This window comes from Pristiophorus japonicus, chromosome 4 (genome assembly GCF_044704955.1).
Source record: "Pristiophorus japonicus isolate sPriJap1 chromosome 4, sPriJap1.hap1, whole genome shotgun sequence".
Lineage (NCBI taxonomy): Eukaryota > Metazoa > Chordata > Chondrichthyes > Pristiophoridae > Pristiophorus > Pristiophorus japonicus.
Genome location: NC_091980.1, coordinates 152,852,620 through 152,867,592, shown reverse-complemented (window position 1 = coordinate 152,867,592; position 14,973 = coordinate 152,852,620). Strand labels below are relative to the sequence as shown.

General features: G+C 46.3%; 1 protein-coding gene across 1 annotated transcript in view; it reads right to left on the bottom strand.

Annotated features, from left to right (window-relative positions):
• Positions 1-14,573, bottom strand: part of LOC139262700 (RNA-binding protein 25-like) — a 79,144-nt gene extending 64,571 nt beyond the window's left edge. The window contains exon 1 of the mRNA XM_070877852.1: positions 14,426-14,573. The gene's annotated coding sequence lies outside the window, so the exon portion shown is untranslated. The remainder of the gene's footprint in view (positions 1-14,425) is intronic.
• Between the last annotated feature and the right edge of the window lie 400 nt (positions 14,574-14,973).

The window sequence follows — 14,973 nt, the reverse complement described above, 5'->3', positions numbered from 1 at the left end:
AGTATAGCTAACTGAATGATACTACGTCTTGAGAAATAAGGCAGACTCCACATGCTCTCTCAATTCAAAGTCAGCTCTCATCGGCACAGCTCGGGACAAAGGACCAAGCCCAGGCTCTCCGCACAGACCATGGCCTTCAAATAAAATCTTTAATGAAAACATGAAAGAGCACAAAAAGACAATTCCGTTGGTGGATAAATGTCATGATGTTATGATGAAATATGCAAGTTTTAAAAATAATTAATTTAAACATGAAAATTGGAACTTTCAGTTAGTTGGAAGTAAGGACAAGATGAAAAATGTCCAGAACACATTTTGAGCAATTTCTAGTGAAAAGATAAAGCACCAGCTGCTGGGCAAATGTTACAGTTACAAGCTGATCAATTTACAGATATTTTCAATCACAAATGTAAGCATTGCAATTTATATCATGGACAAAAACTGAAAACTGTGACAGGAGCAACAGGGTAAAGGCATTCAAAATGATGCTGCGTTTCAATAATGTAAATAAGGAACTGCTGTTTGCACTGGCCAGCAAGTCAGTAGCTGCATGGAGCTGTTCTATGCAGGGGATTAGGACATGCAATATCCCACCAGTAACTGGGCGAGAAGCACAACCCTTAATACAACATTTAAAACAAAAGTACGGAGGAGATTTACTGGAATGGTTCCAGGGATGAGGGACTTCAGTTATGTGGAGACTGGAGAAGCCGGGATTGTTCTCCTTACAGCAGAGATGGTTATGAAGGATTTTGATAGAGTAAATAAGGAGAAAGTTCCCACTGGCAGAAGGGTCGGTAACCAGAGGACACAGATTGGCAAAAGAACCAGGGGAGATGAGAATTTCTTTTTAAAACAAGTTATGATCTGAAATGCTCTGCCTGAAAGGGCGGTGAAAGCAGATTCAATAATGGCCCTGACTTTGCAGTCGGGGACTTCTCGCGGGGAAATACCTCCGATCTGCAAATAAAATGTCTGTGTACCTGGGGGTACGGAGACTCTCAGTCCTGAGCCTCTCCAGGTACCAGTGGGGAGAGACCCACGTACCTGGGAGTCCTGTGCCTCTCAGGATATGTGTGGGGCGAGGCTCACGGACCTGGGGGTACGGAGACTCACAATCTGGGTACCTGCGGGGAGAGGCCCACAGACCTGGAGGTCCAGGGGGTCCGGAGGCTCACAGTCCGGGTACCTGCGGGGAGAGGCTCACGTACCCAGGGTCCGGAGACTCTCAGTCCGGGTACCCGCGGGGAGAGGCCCACGGACCTGGGGGTACGAAGACTCACAATCCCACGTATCTCAGGGGCGCACGCAATTCAGAAGTGCTCCAGGGATCACATGGGCTGGCCCATGCAATAAAAGGGAATCCCATCCATGCTTATGGGGGTTGTGTATGTACGGAACCCCCGTAAGCATGAATGGGGATATCTCCCAAAATACAGCTACACTTCAAATAAATAAAACAAACATTACATATTTAAAATTAATTAAAATGCTAATTAAATATTTAAAACAAAATTATAATAGTGAAAAATAAATGTAAAGGGGCTGAAAATAAACTGCGCAGTTTAATGTATAAATGATTTTTAAAAAACACACTTTTTTTCACTCTTACGCTGGCAAAAGCAGGCCTTACGCCTTACTTTACCAGACCAATAGCCCAACTCTCCGCCCAGGAATGCCCTTTTCTCAGGGATGCATTGGACATGTCAAGAAAATTCTTGATCGCAAGTTCTGTAAGGGCCGTGCAAAAACCCGGAACTTGCGTGGGACTGACAGGCAAATAACTTTCAAAAAGGGAATTGAATAGCAAAAATATGCAGGGCTATGGGGAAAGAACAGGGGGAGTGATAATAATTGGATGGCTCTTTCCAAGAGCCAGCACAGGCACGGTGGGACGAATAGACCCTTTCTATAGCTGCGACCTTTTGTATATTTCTTCAAATATTTGAAAAAGGATAATTTAAAAAAGCATGGTTAAACTTAGTTAGCCCACACAAATTATTGTGCATAATTCCGGTCTCCATCTTACATTAAGGATATGGAAGCACTGGAGAAGGTACAAAAAGGATTTACAAGGATGATATCATATCTGAGAGGGTACAACGATCAGAGAAAAGACTGAACAGGCTGTGGCTGGGGATAAGACCCGATAGAGGTCTTTAAGATTAAGAGGTTTGATAGGGCAGATGTATTTGTGGCGGACACCAGAACCAGGGGCCCTAAATGTAAGGCAGTCACTATTAATCCAATAGAGAATTTAGGAGAAACTTTAGATGATACTCACTGCCACGGGGAGTGGTTGAGGTGAATAGCAGATACATTTAAGGGGAAGTGAGATAAACACACAAGGGAGAAGGGAATGGAAGGGCATGTTGATAGGGTGAAATGAAGTAAATGGAGTGGGAGGAAGCTTGTGTGAAGCAGAGTGGACCAGCTGGGCTGCAAATTTGCTGTAATTCTGTGTAAAAAGGGACTAAGTAGTCAGCACTTTCAGAGAGCCAGTGTGATGGGTCAAAGAAATTCTGTGTCATAAAATTCTAGAATATGGCAACACACATTTTCCTAACAAGCTATCAATAAATAGAGCAACACAATGAACCAGGAGTGTTACAATATTAGAAGTGTTCAAAATAGTTATCAAATAATTGCTGTAGCCCATGCACCCTCCCTTATTTCAACTACATGCAAGCTTCTCATGTAACAAGGTTTTGTAGCAATCCTTTAAAATTGACATGAAAGTTACAACAACTTGCATTTATATAGCACCTTTAACTTAGCTTCACAGGAACACAGAAACCGAGCCAAAGGAGCTATCAGGACAGGTGACCAAAACCTTACAAAGAGGGAGGTTTTAAGGAGTATCTTAAAGGAGGAAAGGTGGAGAGGCAGAGAGGTTTAGGAAAGGAATTCCAGAGCTTGTGGCCTCGACAACTGAAGCACGGCTGTCTATGATGGAGCTAAGGGGATGTACAAGAGTTCAGAATTGATCTCAGAGGTATGGAGAGGAGGCGTTACAGAGATAGGGAGGGCCGAGATCATGGAGGGATTTGAACACAAAAATGAGAATGGTAAATTCGAGGCGTTAGTGGTCCAGGAACTAACATAGGTCAACGGGCACATGGGGCGATGGGTAAACGGAACATGGTGCCAGTTAGGATACGAGAAGCAGAGTTTTGGATTAACTTAAGTTAATGGAGGGTGGAACATGGGAGGGTGGAACAGCCAGGAGAGCACTGAAGCACTGAAACAGTCGAGTCTGGAGATAACAGAAGCATGGATGAAGGTTTCAGCAGCAGATGGACTGAGACGGGCATTATTACGGAGATAGAAGCAGGCAGTCTTGGTGATTGAGACAATATGGGGTCAGAAGCTCAGCTCAGGGGCAGGCCAGGTTGCTTCAGCCTGAGACAATGGCCAGGGAGGGGATGGAATCGGTGGTGAGAGTACAGAGTGCGTGACGGGGTCTCAACACCGTGTTCAATCTTCCCAATATTTAACTGGAGCAAATTTGTGTTTATCCAGTACAGGATGTCAGACAAGCAACCTGACACAGAGACAGTGGAGGGGTCGAGAGGTGGCGGGGAGATAGTCAGTTACAAGTTTTACAAATGATCAATTTACTACTTTACCAGTGATCAACATCCCTATCACGATGAATAAATGCTAGATTTGTGTTTGACAAAAATAAACTCACAATTGAGGAAGGATATTGTTCCCTATAATAAGCACTGGTGTACGTTCCATGTACAAATCGTGCTTTTTCCAGGCAATGTATCAGTCATGTGATGCCGATAACCTTGGGCCTGTATCAGATTGGCTCGGAATACCACTTTGGCAAGTGTAGCATCAGAAGCAAAGAAGATAGGATGACTGTGGAAGGAAGGGTTTTTGTGCAAGCTGAAGAATTACATTTCAAAACAAGCAACGAGGAGTGGGCTGAGCCCCATGCCCCCCTGCTGTGTGGGGTACTCAGCCATGGAGAGCAGAAGTTCGACTCAATTCCTGGTCTGTGCACTCAGCCAGTCTCAGAAACTTGGCTACAATCTGCCCAATGTCAGAGTTGGGAAAGCAGGAGTGAAGAAAAAGGTGGAACCTTGTTGCAGCAGAAGTCAACACCTTCAGTGCAGGAGAGGAGGAAAATTGACAAAAAGATGGCCAGTGCATTTAGAACTATTTCTTTCTCCAGACCCTGTGTTTTTTGTATGTTTGGGACTGGGTATCTCACACGTTTGACTCTGCTGGTTACTAGAAGCATGGAAGAAATGTGCTGAGGTGCCCATGAGCACATCAAATTGCAAGGCACGAACATATTAAAAACTGGTCATGAGAAGGTCGAGCTTGTCGGCCATGACACTGTTTGGGATAGAGTGTAAGAGGCAGTGGAAGAAGCTGCATCAAAACGTATTCTACGCATACTTCTTGGGTTAGACAGCATGCTGTAATGCAACTGCAACAGCGCACGTTATTGGTATAAATGTGATTTCTGCCTCAAACGCCAACCATTTGGATGCTCCAATAGCGTGAAGACAACCGACAGTTCAGTCACCCGACACTGCTGGTTGTACAGGCGATCATTTCCCCACAGCCTCATGTAGGCCCCCCAAGCCCCAGCAATCCAGCCTTTCCAAGAGTAATCAAAAAGGCGTGTTGAATGTTACCTCTACCTCCAGGTGGTTGGAATACACAAAGGGTGTGGTGAGGGGTGGGAAGTGATGCTCAGTTGTACAGAGCCACGGGCACTGCTCCTCAGGAAGCAGATATTGTCCTTGGAGGGGAGCAGTGCAGATTCACCAAAATACCAGGGCTAAATGGGTTAAATTATGACAGGTTGCAAAACTTGGCTTTAGTAGGTTGAGGGGCAATCTAAACAAGGTGTTTAAAATGATTAAAGGAGTGGATAGGTTAGAGAGAGAGAGAAACCATTTCCTCTGGTGAGGCAATGCACCTCTGCAAAGCAAGAACTACAATATTCTACTGACCCATTTATTCTTCAGAGCTGGCGGAAGGTAATGAGGGGGCTGGACAAGGTGGATGCAGAGAGGATATTTCCACTCATAGGGGAAACTAAAACTAGGGGACTTAGAATAAGGGGCTGCCTATTTAAAACTGAGATGAGGAGGAATTTCTTCTCTCAGAGGGTTGTAAATCTATGGAATTCTCTGTCCCAGAGAGCCGTGGAGGCTGGGTCATTGAATATATTTAAGGCGGAGATAGACAGATTTTTGAGTGATAAGGGAGTAAAGGGTTATGGGGAGCAGGCAGGGAAGTGGAACCGAGACCATGATCAGATCAGCCAAGATCTCATTGAATTGCGGGGCAGGCTCGAGGCCTACTCCTACTACTCCTGTTCCTATTTCTTATGTTCTTAAGCCTTATACTTGAACAGCGGGTTTTTTATATTTGAAACCTCATCAGGTTTTCCGTCTCTCCCATTTTCTCAGTATTTCCTTAGGCCTCCCGCTGTGTTGGCTAGTCACACGTCCTTTATATCTTTAATGCCTGCAATGCCCTTTTCCATTACCTGACTGACATAATTGGTTACATTATCCAACAATCGTCCATCCCACTGATGCTTCCAGTGTTTGTCTGCACCACCTGCCCCCACCCCCCAAATTCTGTTTCAATTGATTATTCATCTCTGATCTTGTTCATCCAAAGAATGGCCCAGACCCAAAACATAGAAAATAGATGCAGGAGTAGGCTATTCGGCCCTTCTAGCCTGCATCGCCATTCAATGAGTTCATGGCTGAACATGCAACTTCAGTACCCCATTCCTGCTTTCTCGCCATACCCCTTGATCCCCCTAGTAGTAAGGACTTCATCTAACTCCCTTTTGAATATATTTAGTGAATTGGCCTCAACAACTTTCTGTGGTAGAGAATTCCACAGGTTCACCACTCTCTGGGTGAAGAAGTTTCTCCTCATCTCGGTCCTAAATGGCTTACCCCTTATCCTTAGACTGTGACCCCTGGTTCTGGACTTCCCCAACATTGGGAACATTCTTCCTGCATCTAATCTGTCTAAACCCGTCAGAATTTTAAATGTTTCTATGAGGTCCCCTCTCATTCTTCTGAACTCCAGTGAATACAAGCCCAGTTGATCCAGTCTTTTTTGCTAGGTCAGTCCCGCCATCCCGGGAATCAGTCTGGTGAACCTTCGTTGCACTCCCTCAAAAGCAAGAAAGTCCTTCCTCAAGTTAGGAGACCAAAACTGTACACAATACTCCAGGTGTGGCCTCACCAAGGCCCTGTACAACTGTAGCAACACCTCCCTGCCCCTGTACTCAAATCCCCTCGCTATGAAGGCCAACATGCCATTTGCTTTCTTAACCACCTGCTGTACCTGCATGCCAACCTTCAATGACTGATGTACCATGACACCCAGGTCTCGTTGCACCTCTCCTTTTCCTAATCTGTCACCATTCAGATAATAGTCTGTCTCTCTGTTTTTACCACCAAAGTGGATAACCTCACATTTATCCACATTATACTTCATCTGCCATGCATTTGCCCATTCACCTAACCTATCCAAGTCACTCTGCAGCCTCATAGCATCCTCCTCGCAGCTCACACTGCCACCCAACTTAGTGTCATCTGCAAATTTGGAGATACTACATTTAATCTCCTCGTCTAAATCATTAACGTACAGCGTAAACAGCTGGGGCCCCAGCACAGAACCTTGCGGTACCCCACTAGTCACTGCCTGCCATTCTGAAAAGTGCTCATTTACTCCTACTCTTTGCTTCCTGTCTGACAACCAGTTCTCAATCCATGTCAGCATACTACCCCCAATCCCATGTGCTTTAACTTTGCACATTAATCTCTTGTGTGGGATCTTGTCGAAAGCCTTCTGAAAGTCCAAATATACCACATCAACTGGTTCTCCCTTGAAACATCTACTGGAAACATCCTCAAAAAATTCCAGAAGATTTGTCAAGCATGATTTCCCTTTCACAAATCCATGCTGACTTGGCCCTATCATGTCACCTCTTTCCAAATGCGCTGCTATGACATCCTTAATAATTGATTCCATCATTTTACCCACTACTGATGTCAGGTTGACCGGTCTATAATTCCCTGTTTTCTCTCTCCCTCCTTTTTTAAAAAGTGGGGTTACATTGGCTACCCTCCACTCCATAGGAACTGATCCAGAGTCAATGGAATGTTGGAAAATGACTGTCAATGCATCCTCTATTTCCAAGGCCACCTCCTTAAGTACTCTGGGATGCAGTCCATCAGGCCCTGGGGATTTATCGGCCTTCAATCCCATCAATTTCCCCAACACAATTTCCCGATTAATAAGGATTTCCCTCAGTTCCTCCTCCTTACTAGACCCTCTGACCCCTTTTATATCCGGAAGGTTGTTTGTGTCCTCCTTAGTGAATACCGAACCAAAGTACTTGTTCAATTGGTCTGCCATTTCTTTGTTCCCCGTTATGACGTCCCCTGATTCTGACTGCAGGGGACCTACGTTTGTCTTTACTAACCTTTTTCTCTTTACATATCTATAGAAACTTTTGCACTCTGTCTTAATGTTCTCTGCAAGCTTCCTTTCGTACTCCATTTTCCCTGCCCTAATCAAACCCTTTGTCCTCCTCTGCTGAGTTTTAAATTTCTCCCAGTCCCCGGGTTTCGCTGCTATTTCTGGCCAATTTGTATGCCACTTCCTTGGCTTTAATATTATCCCTGATTTCCCTTGATAGCCACGGTTGAGCCACCTTCCCTTTTTTATTTTTACGCCAGACAGGAATGTACAATTGTTGTAGTTCATCCATGCGGTCTCTAAATGTCTGCCATTGCCCATCCACAGTCAACCCCTTAAGTATCATTCGCCAATCTATCCTAGCCAATTCACGCCTCATACCTTCAAAGTTACCCTTCTTTAAGTTCTGGACCATGGTCTCTGAATTAACTGTTTCATTCTCCATCCTAATGCAGAATTCCACCATATTATGGTCACTCTTCCCCAAGGGGCCTCGCACAACGAGATTGCTAATTAATCCTCTCTCATTACACAACACCCAGTCTAAGATGGCCTCCCCCCTAGTTGGTTCCTCGACATATTGGTCTAGAAAACCATCCCTTATGCACTCCAGGAAATCCTCCTCCACTGTATTGCTTCCAGTTTGGTTAGCCCAATCTATGTGCATATTAAAGTCACCCATTATAACTGCTGCACCTTTATTGCATGCACCCCTAATTTCCTGGTTGATGCCCTCCCCAACATCACTACTACTGTTTGGAGGTCTGTACACAACTCCCGCTAACGTTTTTTGCCCTTTGGTGTTCTGCCTGGTCTCTCCACAAAACCCCACTCACCTTTGTGTGTTTGCACCATTTTCTCTTTCAGATTTCCAACATTTGCCTATTATTTCTACAACATTTTGTCTTTCAGATGAGATATTAACCCGAAGAACCTTCTGCCGTGGTGGACATAAAAGATCCCACTGCACTAACTCCGCGCAGGGAAAATCTGTCCGGCCAATAATTAACCATCAACCAGCACTGCAAACAGATTCTGCATGCCGTGCGCAAATTAGTTGCCTTGTCCTCACCTGCCTTCACATGGTCCATCTCCAACTCTTCCCTTCCCTAACTTCTCTATCTCTGAGGACAGACTGTCAACAATAAGCCCACTGACTCCGACAGCTACCTCCAGCACACTTCCTCCCACCCCACTTCCATAAAGGACTCGATTATTCCATTCTCCCACTTTCTGTTTTTGTTGCATCTCTTCTGACGGTGCCACCTTCCACACAAGTGCTTCCGACATGTCTTCCTTTTTCCTCAACTGAAGATTCCCCTCGACTGTGTCCGTTACATTTCCTGCACTTCTGCTCTTACCCCTTCCCCTCCCTCCCAAAACCATAACAGGGTTCCCCTTGTCCTTCCATCCCAGCAGCATCCACGTTCAATAGATCATTCTCCGCCATCTCCAGCACGATGCCACCACCAAACACATCTTCCCCTCCCCTCTCAACATTCTCAAGGGACCATCCCCTCTGCAAAATCCTGGTCTGCTCCTCAATCACCACCAGTACCCCACTCCCCTGCCCACAGCACCATCCCGTGCAAGGCCAGGAGATGCATCACCTGCCCTTTAACATCCTCCCTTCCTACTATCCAGGGCTCCAAACGCTCCTTCTCGATAAAACAGCGATTTACATGTACTTTCTGCAATTTGGTATACTGTACTCGCTGCTCACAATGTGGTATCCTCTACATTGGGGAGACCAAATGCAGATTGGGTGAATCCTTTGCGGAGCACCTCCGTTCAGTCCATAAGCATGACCCAGAGCTTCCGGTTGCCTGCCTCCCACTCTGACCTCAGCCTCCTATACCGTGCCAATGAAGCTCAACGAAAGCACGAGGAATAGCTCCTCAGAGTGGGAGTTAACAATTTCAGTTCATGACCACTGCCCCCACTGGGGCAGCAGCTGTTGGTAACATTTCTGCTGTTACCATTTACAACTCCAAGACCAATCTTTGGTTTCTTTACAAAAGCAAAATGCTGTGGATGCTGGAATCTGGAATAAAGAGAGAAAATGCTAGGAATCTCAGCAAGTCAGGTAGCATCTGTGGAGAGAATGCAGAGTTAACGTTTCGGGTTTCTCTCTCCATAGATGCTGCCTGACCCGCTGAGATTTCCAGAATTTTCTGATTTTGTTTCTTTACTTGTCCCTATTTGCCTCGCACCATCAGCCCTTTTGTGTCTCAATTTCTGCTACCATTCACCCCATCACAGACCTGTCCTCTGTTCTTCCCTCCCCTCCTTCTCCTGCATGTGTACTTGGTTACATCCCGTTAGATGTCTACATTTTTCCAGTTTCTCTCTCCACAAATGCTGCCTGACCCGCTGAGTATTTCCAGCATTTTCTGTTATTATTCCACAGGTTCTAACCACTCTCTGGGTAAAGAAGTTTTTCCTGAATTGTCCTATGGGGAGAGATTGAGTAGACTAGGCCTATATTCCCTAGAATTTAGAAGAATGAGGTGATCTCACTGAAGCATATAAAATTCTTACTGAGATTGACAGGGTAGATGCCGAGAGGATGTTTCCCCCTGGCTGGAGTGTCTAGAACTAGGGGGTCGGCCATTTAAGGCTGAGATGAGGAGGAATGTCTTCACTCAAAGGGTTGTGAATCTTTGGAATTCTCTGCCCCAGAGAGCTGTGGATGCTGAGTCGTTGAGCATGTTAAAGACTGAGATTATTCAAATCCATTCGAGTTGCTGCTGAAACTATGAGCCAGAGCAGCCGTTGGTTATCAGGAAGAGCTTTATGAACACACGCACATATGCAATTCCAATCCGTAACTTGTCTAGAATCACACTTGGAAATATTCTATTTTCTTGTGGTCAATCTTGATTTGGTTAAATCAATGACCTCAAGCCAATTACACACTTTAGATGGTCTTTCAGCTCGAAAACTCGAGGGGGAATGAGGCGGCTCAAATTTAGCCAATAATAACTAAACCACACCGGTTCAGAACAGCTCAAATCTGATTGCTACTCTATGCTGGGATAGCTGCTCTCACACAGGATGGCAGTCACAGGAGTACAGTGAAGGCAGGTTAGAAATGAGACATTCCCGAAACTTCCCACTCCTCCTGATAGCGAACCAGCAATTGCAGCTGGGTAATGGCAGATTTATTCAGCGAGCACTTTGTATCTGTGTTCACCGAGCGAGAGGGTAAATGCCAACGGTAGGAGGGAAGCGAAAAAATTAATCAAGGGGAGGACCTTATTGGAGTCGATATTAGTAACAAAATGGTAATGGAGAAAATAGTGGGACTTAAAATAGATAGATTCCAGGGCCTGATGGTGCCCACCCCAGCATATTAAAAGTAGGTGATGAAATCACAGAAATGTTATATTCTCTCAAAGCTTGCATGATTTGGAAGTTAGACTGGAAAATTGCTCGTCACTCCATTATTTAAGGAGGGCGAGAAAGAAACCAGGTCAGTTTAACGTCAATTGTGGGGAAGCCAGTAGAATCTGCCATTAGTGAGCATTTGGAGAAATATGAACTGTTCAGAGAGAGCTAGTGTAGCTTTATTAAAGGTAAGTCGTGTCTGGTCTATATAGCTCAGTCTTAACCATCTGAGCACTCGGGAGTGAGGAGAAGCAGCTCATCTTCGAATGGTTCTGTTGACCATCGGGTAATATTTGCAGCCAAGTAAAAAGGTGTTTCGAAGAGCAGAAAAGTGAGACTCTTGCCCTGAGGCTCCTCTAATAAATCTGTTAAACACGATTTCCCATTCATAAAACCATGTTGACTCTGCATAATCGTACTATGATTTTCTCAGTACTCTGACCGACAATTGATGTCAGGCTAACTGGCCTGTAGTTCCACGTCATCTCTCTCCCTCCTTTCTTGAATAGCGAGATTACATTTGCTACCTTCCAATCCTCTGGGATTGTTCTAGAATCTATTTTGGAAGATCACAACCAAGATCACTATCCCCTCTTTTCGATCCCTAGGATGTAGGCCATCAAGTTCAGGGGATTTGTCAGCTTTTAGTCCCATTAGTTTCTCAAGTACTTTTTCTCTACTGATATTAATTACTATGGAGCTTCTCACTCTGAGCCCCTTGCAGTCCCACTATTTTTGGTGTGCTCTGTGTGTCTGCTACTGTTACAAAATATTTGATTAAAGTCTCTCCCATGTCCTTATTCCCCATTATACTTTGACCTATCTCAGCCTCGAAGAGCACAATGTTTACTTTTGCTGCCATCTTCCTTTGTCCATACTTGTGGAAGGTATTACAATCGTTTTTTATATTTCTTGCTCGTTTACTCACATATTCTATTTTCTCCCTTGTCATAAATGTTTTGGTCATATTGCTGGTTACAAAGCGCTCCTATTCTTCGCAACATTATATGCCTCTTGTTTTAATCTAATAGTATTAACTTCTTTAGTCCATGGATGGGTAATTTTTCCCATGGAGGTTTCATCTCTTAATGGAATGTATATTTGTTGAGAATTATGGAATATCTTTAAATTTCTTTATCTATTACCATATCACCTGAATCTGCCTTTAATGGGCCCACATCTCCCTTAATCTTAATATATTGATAAAAATGCATTTATTTATATTACTGGCATGTATGGTTGTAGCTCCTGTGTGTCCTTTTGTTTTCTGTATTTCTCCCAGTTCACTGGATTATCACTTCTGCAGCATTTGTGTAAGTTATTTCCTTTAGCTTTACGCTTCGTCTTACTTCACAAGTTGATTGACTGTACAAGTGGAATTTTTGCTCTTTTAGGGGCACGAGTTGGTATTGTACTTTGAATACCTCCCATTGTTTTTCTGTAGGTTTACCTCTTAATAGCTCAGCCCAGTTTAACCTGCTGAGCGAATGCCTCAGTCCAGAGAAACATAGAAAGTAGGTGCAGGAGTAGACCATTCGGCCCTTCGAGCCTGCACCGCCATTCAATAAGATCATGGCTGATCATTCACCTCAGTTCCCCTTTCCTGCTTTCTCTCCAGACCCCTTGATCCCCTTAGCCGTAAGGACCATATCTAACTCCCTCTTGAATATATCCAATGAACTGGCATTAACAACTCTCTGCGGTAGATAATTCCACAGGTTAACAACTCTGAGTGAAGAAGTTTCTCCTCATCTCAGTCCTAAATGGCTTACCCCTTATCCTTAGACTGTATCCCCTGGTTCTGGACTTCCCCAACATCGGGAACATTCTTCCCGCATCTAACCTGTCCAATCCCGTCAGAATTTTATATGTTTATGAGAGCCCCTCTCATCCTTCTAAACTCCAGTGAATACAGGCCCAGTCGATCCAGTCTCTCCTCATATGTCAGTCCTGCCATCCCGGAAATCAGTCTGGTGAACCTTCGCTGAACACCCTCAATAGCAAGAACGTCCTTCCTCAGATTAGGAGACCAAAACTGAACACAATATTCCAGGTGAGGCCTCACCAAGGCCCTGTACAATTTAAGTCAATCTTACTTAAAGGTTAAAACCTGTGTGTGTGAGATCTTTGTCCTTCTCAAACTTAATGTCAAACTCTATCATGTTGTTTTATAATTGTATGTGCATATAGGTGAGGACAGGACTGAGATGCCCTGGTGATTGACTATCACACCCCAGCAAAAAAATGAATGCCTTCAGGTGTGGAGAAAATTGGCCAACGAGAGAAGAATGAGACACGGAGAGATGCTGAGGGAGGTGATGATGTATTGGATGTTAGGAAAGATCAGCAGGAGAATCAAGCCAGACTCAATCCTAATCTTCTTCCAGTATAGAAGAACTCTCTAGTTACTTACCTGTGAGGGAACTTACCTTCTTTAAAACTAGACTCCCAGACACACTATTATATAAAACAAAACTGCACTGTACATTTCCCTGTAATATTTTACAAATCAAACTTTGCTCTCGCATAATCACACAAGATCATCCTAATTGATCCACCCAAGCTAATTATTACCCTTTCACTTACGTCACGATATTTCAACATGCTTTTGACAATGCTTAATGGTTTAAAAGATCACGGTGGGCAAATTATTCAAAAAATTAACACTCATTCAACCTCACACCAGTGAAGTGTCACTCTTGCAGTTGGTTACACCATCTGAATTGCTGAATGGGGAATACCTGTAATCATAAACCTAATCATTTATCTTGGCACAGTGAAACATCTCGCATCAGAGGTGGGCATCGCATTGCAATGGCCACCATCTTATGGTAAAACTGTTTTTCCAATTCCATAACGCTCTTACAGTAATGTGCCTTGTATATTTGGTGCAATGTGTTTTGTTAAGTGTCAGCGTGTGTGTGCGCGCGCGCGGGAGCGGGTTGCGGGGAGCTCGGTGTGAGAGTGGGTTGTGGGGCCCTCGGTGTGAGTGTGGGAGCGAGGTGTGTAGGGGGTGAGGTGTGTAGGGGGTGGGGTGTGTAGGGAGCGGGGTGCTCGGGGTGGGAGCGGGGTGTGGGGTGCTCGGACCCCGGGGACAGGGTGGGGAGGGAGCGGGCGGTGCCGGCTGTGCAGGGCCGGGCCCCAACATGTGATCCGCCACAAAACGTCAAGGCGGCGGCGGGCCAGCGGGCTGTGTAGGCCGGGCCAGGTGTGGAGGTGCGAGCCCCACCGCCGGCGCACGGCCAATGCATCGGGAGAGCGGCGGCAGGCCCGGCTTCCTGCACCGCCTGGGAGTGGCGGAGGGCGGCTGGCCCGGGACTGGGGCCGGAGCCTGAGGCCCACAAACCCCAGCTCTCCCTCACACCCAGGGGCAGGCGGCGCGCCCCGCCTGACCGAGCGCTGCTGTAGGCCCGGGGCAGCCTCGGCACTCGAGTGCTGACGCTACCCGGGGAGCGGAAGCGCTGCGCGGACCCGGGGAGCTAGGCCAGGCCGAGGCCTGGGGCCGGGCCTAGTCTGTAGACCCGCGGGGGGGGGGGGCGGCAGCGGCACTCACCGTGCGGACGGCCCGTACCCGGAGAGACGGTGTCTGTGTGAGCGGCGGATGGGCCTCGGCCTCAGCTCAGCTCGGCTTGGCTCCTCACTGCCTCTCTCCCGGGACACCCGGCCCCCGCGCGCACGCTGCGTCACACCCGGCCCCCGCGCGCACGCTGCGTCACACCGGGCCCGCGCACGCTGCCCCAGTTCGGTGCGACACCCCAGGGCACGCTCATGTTCCTCCCGCTCAGTGCGTCAGACAGTTGTCCGTCAGCAGCTCACCGGGAGCGGCCATTGTATGTGGGAGAGTGAGTGTGGGAGAGTCAGTGAGTGAGTGTGGTAGTGTGAGAGTCAGTGAGTGGGTGAGTGTGGGAGAGTCAGTGAGTGAGTGGGTGTGGGAGAGTCAGTCAGTGAGTGTGGGAGAGTCAGTGAGTGAGTGGGTGTGGGAGAGTCAGTGAGTGAGTGAGTGGGTGTGGGAGAGTCAGTGAGTGAGTGTGGGAGAGTCAGTGAGTGAGTGGGTGTGGGAGAGTCAGTGAGTGAGTGAGTGGGTGTGGGAGAGTCAGTCAG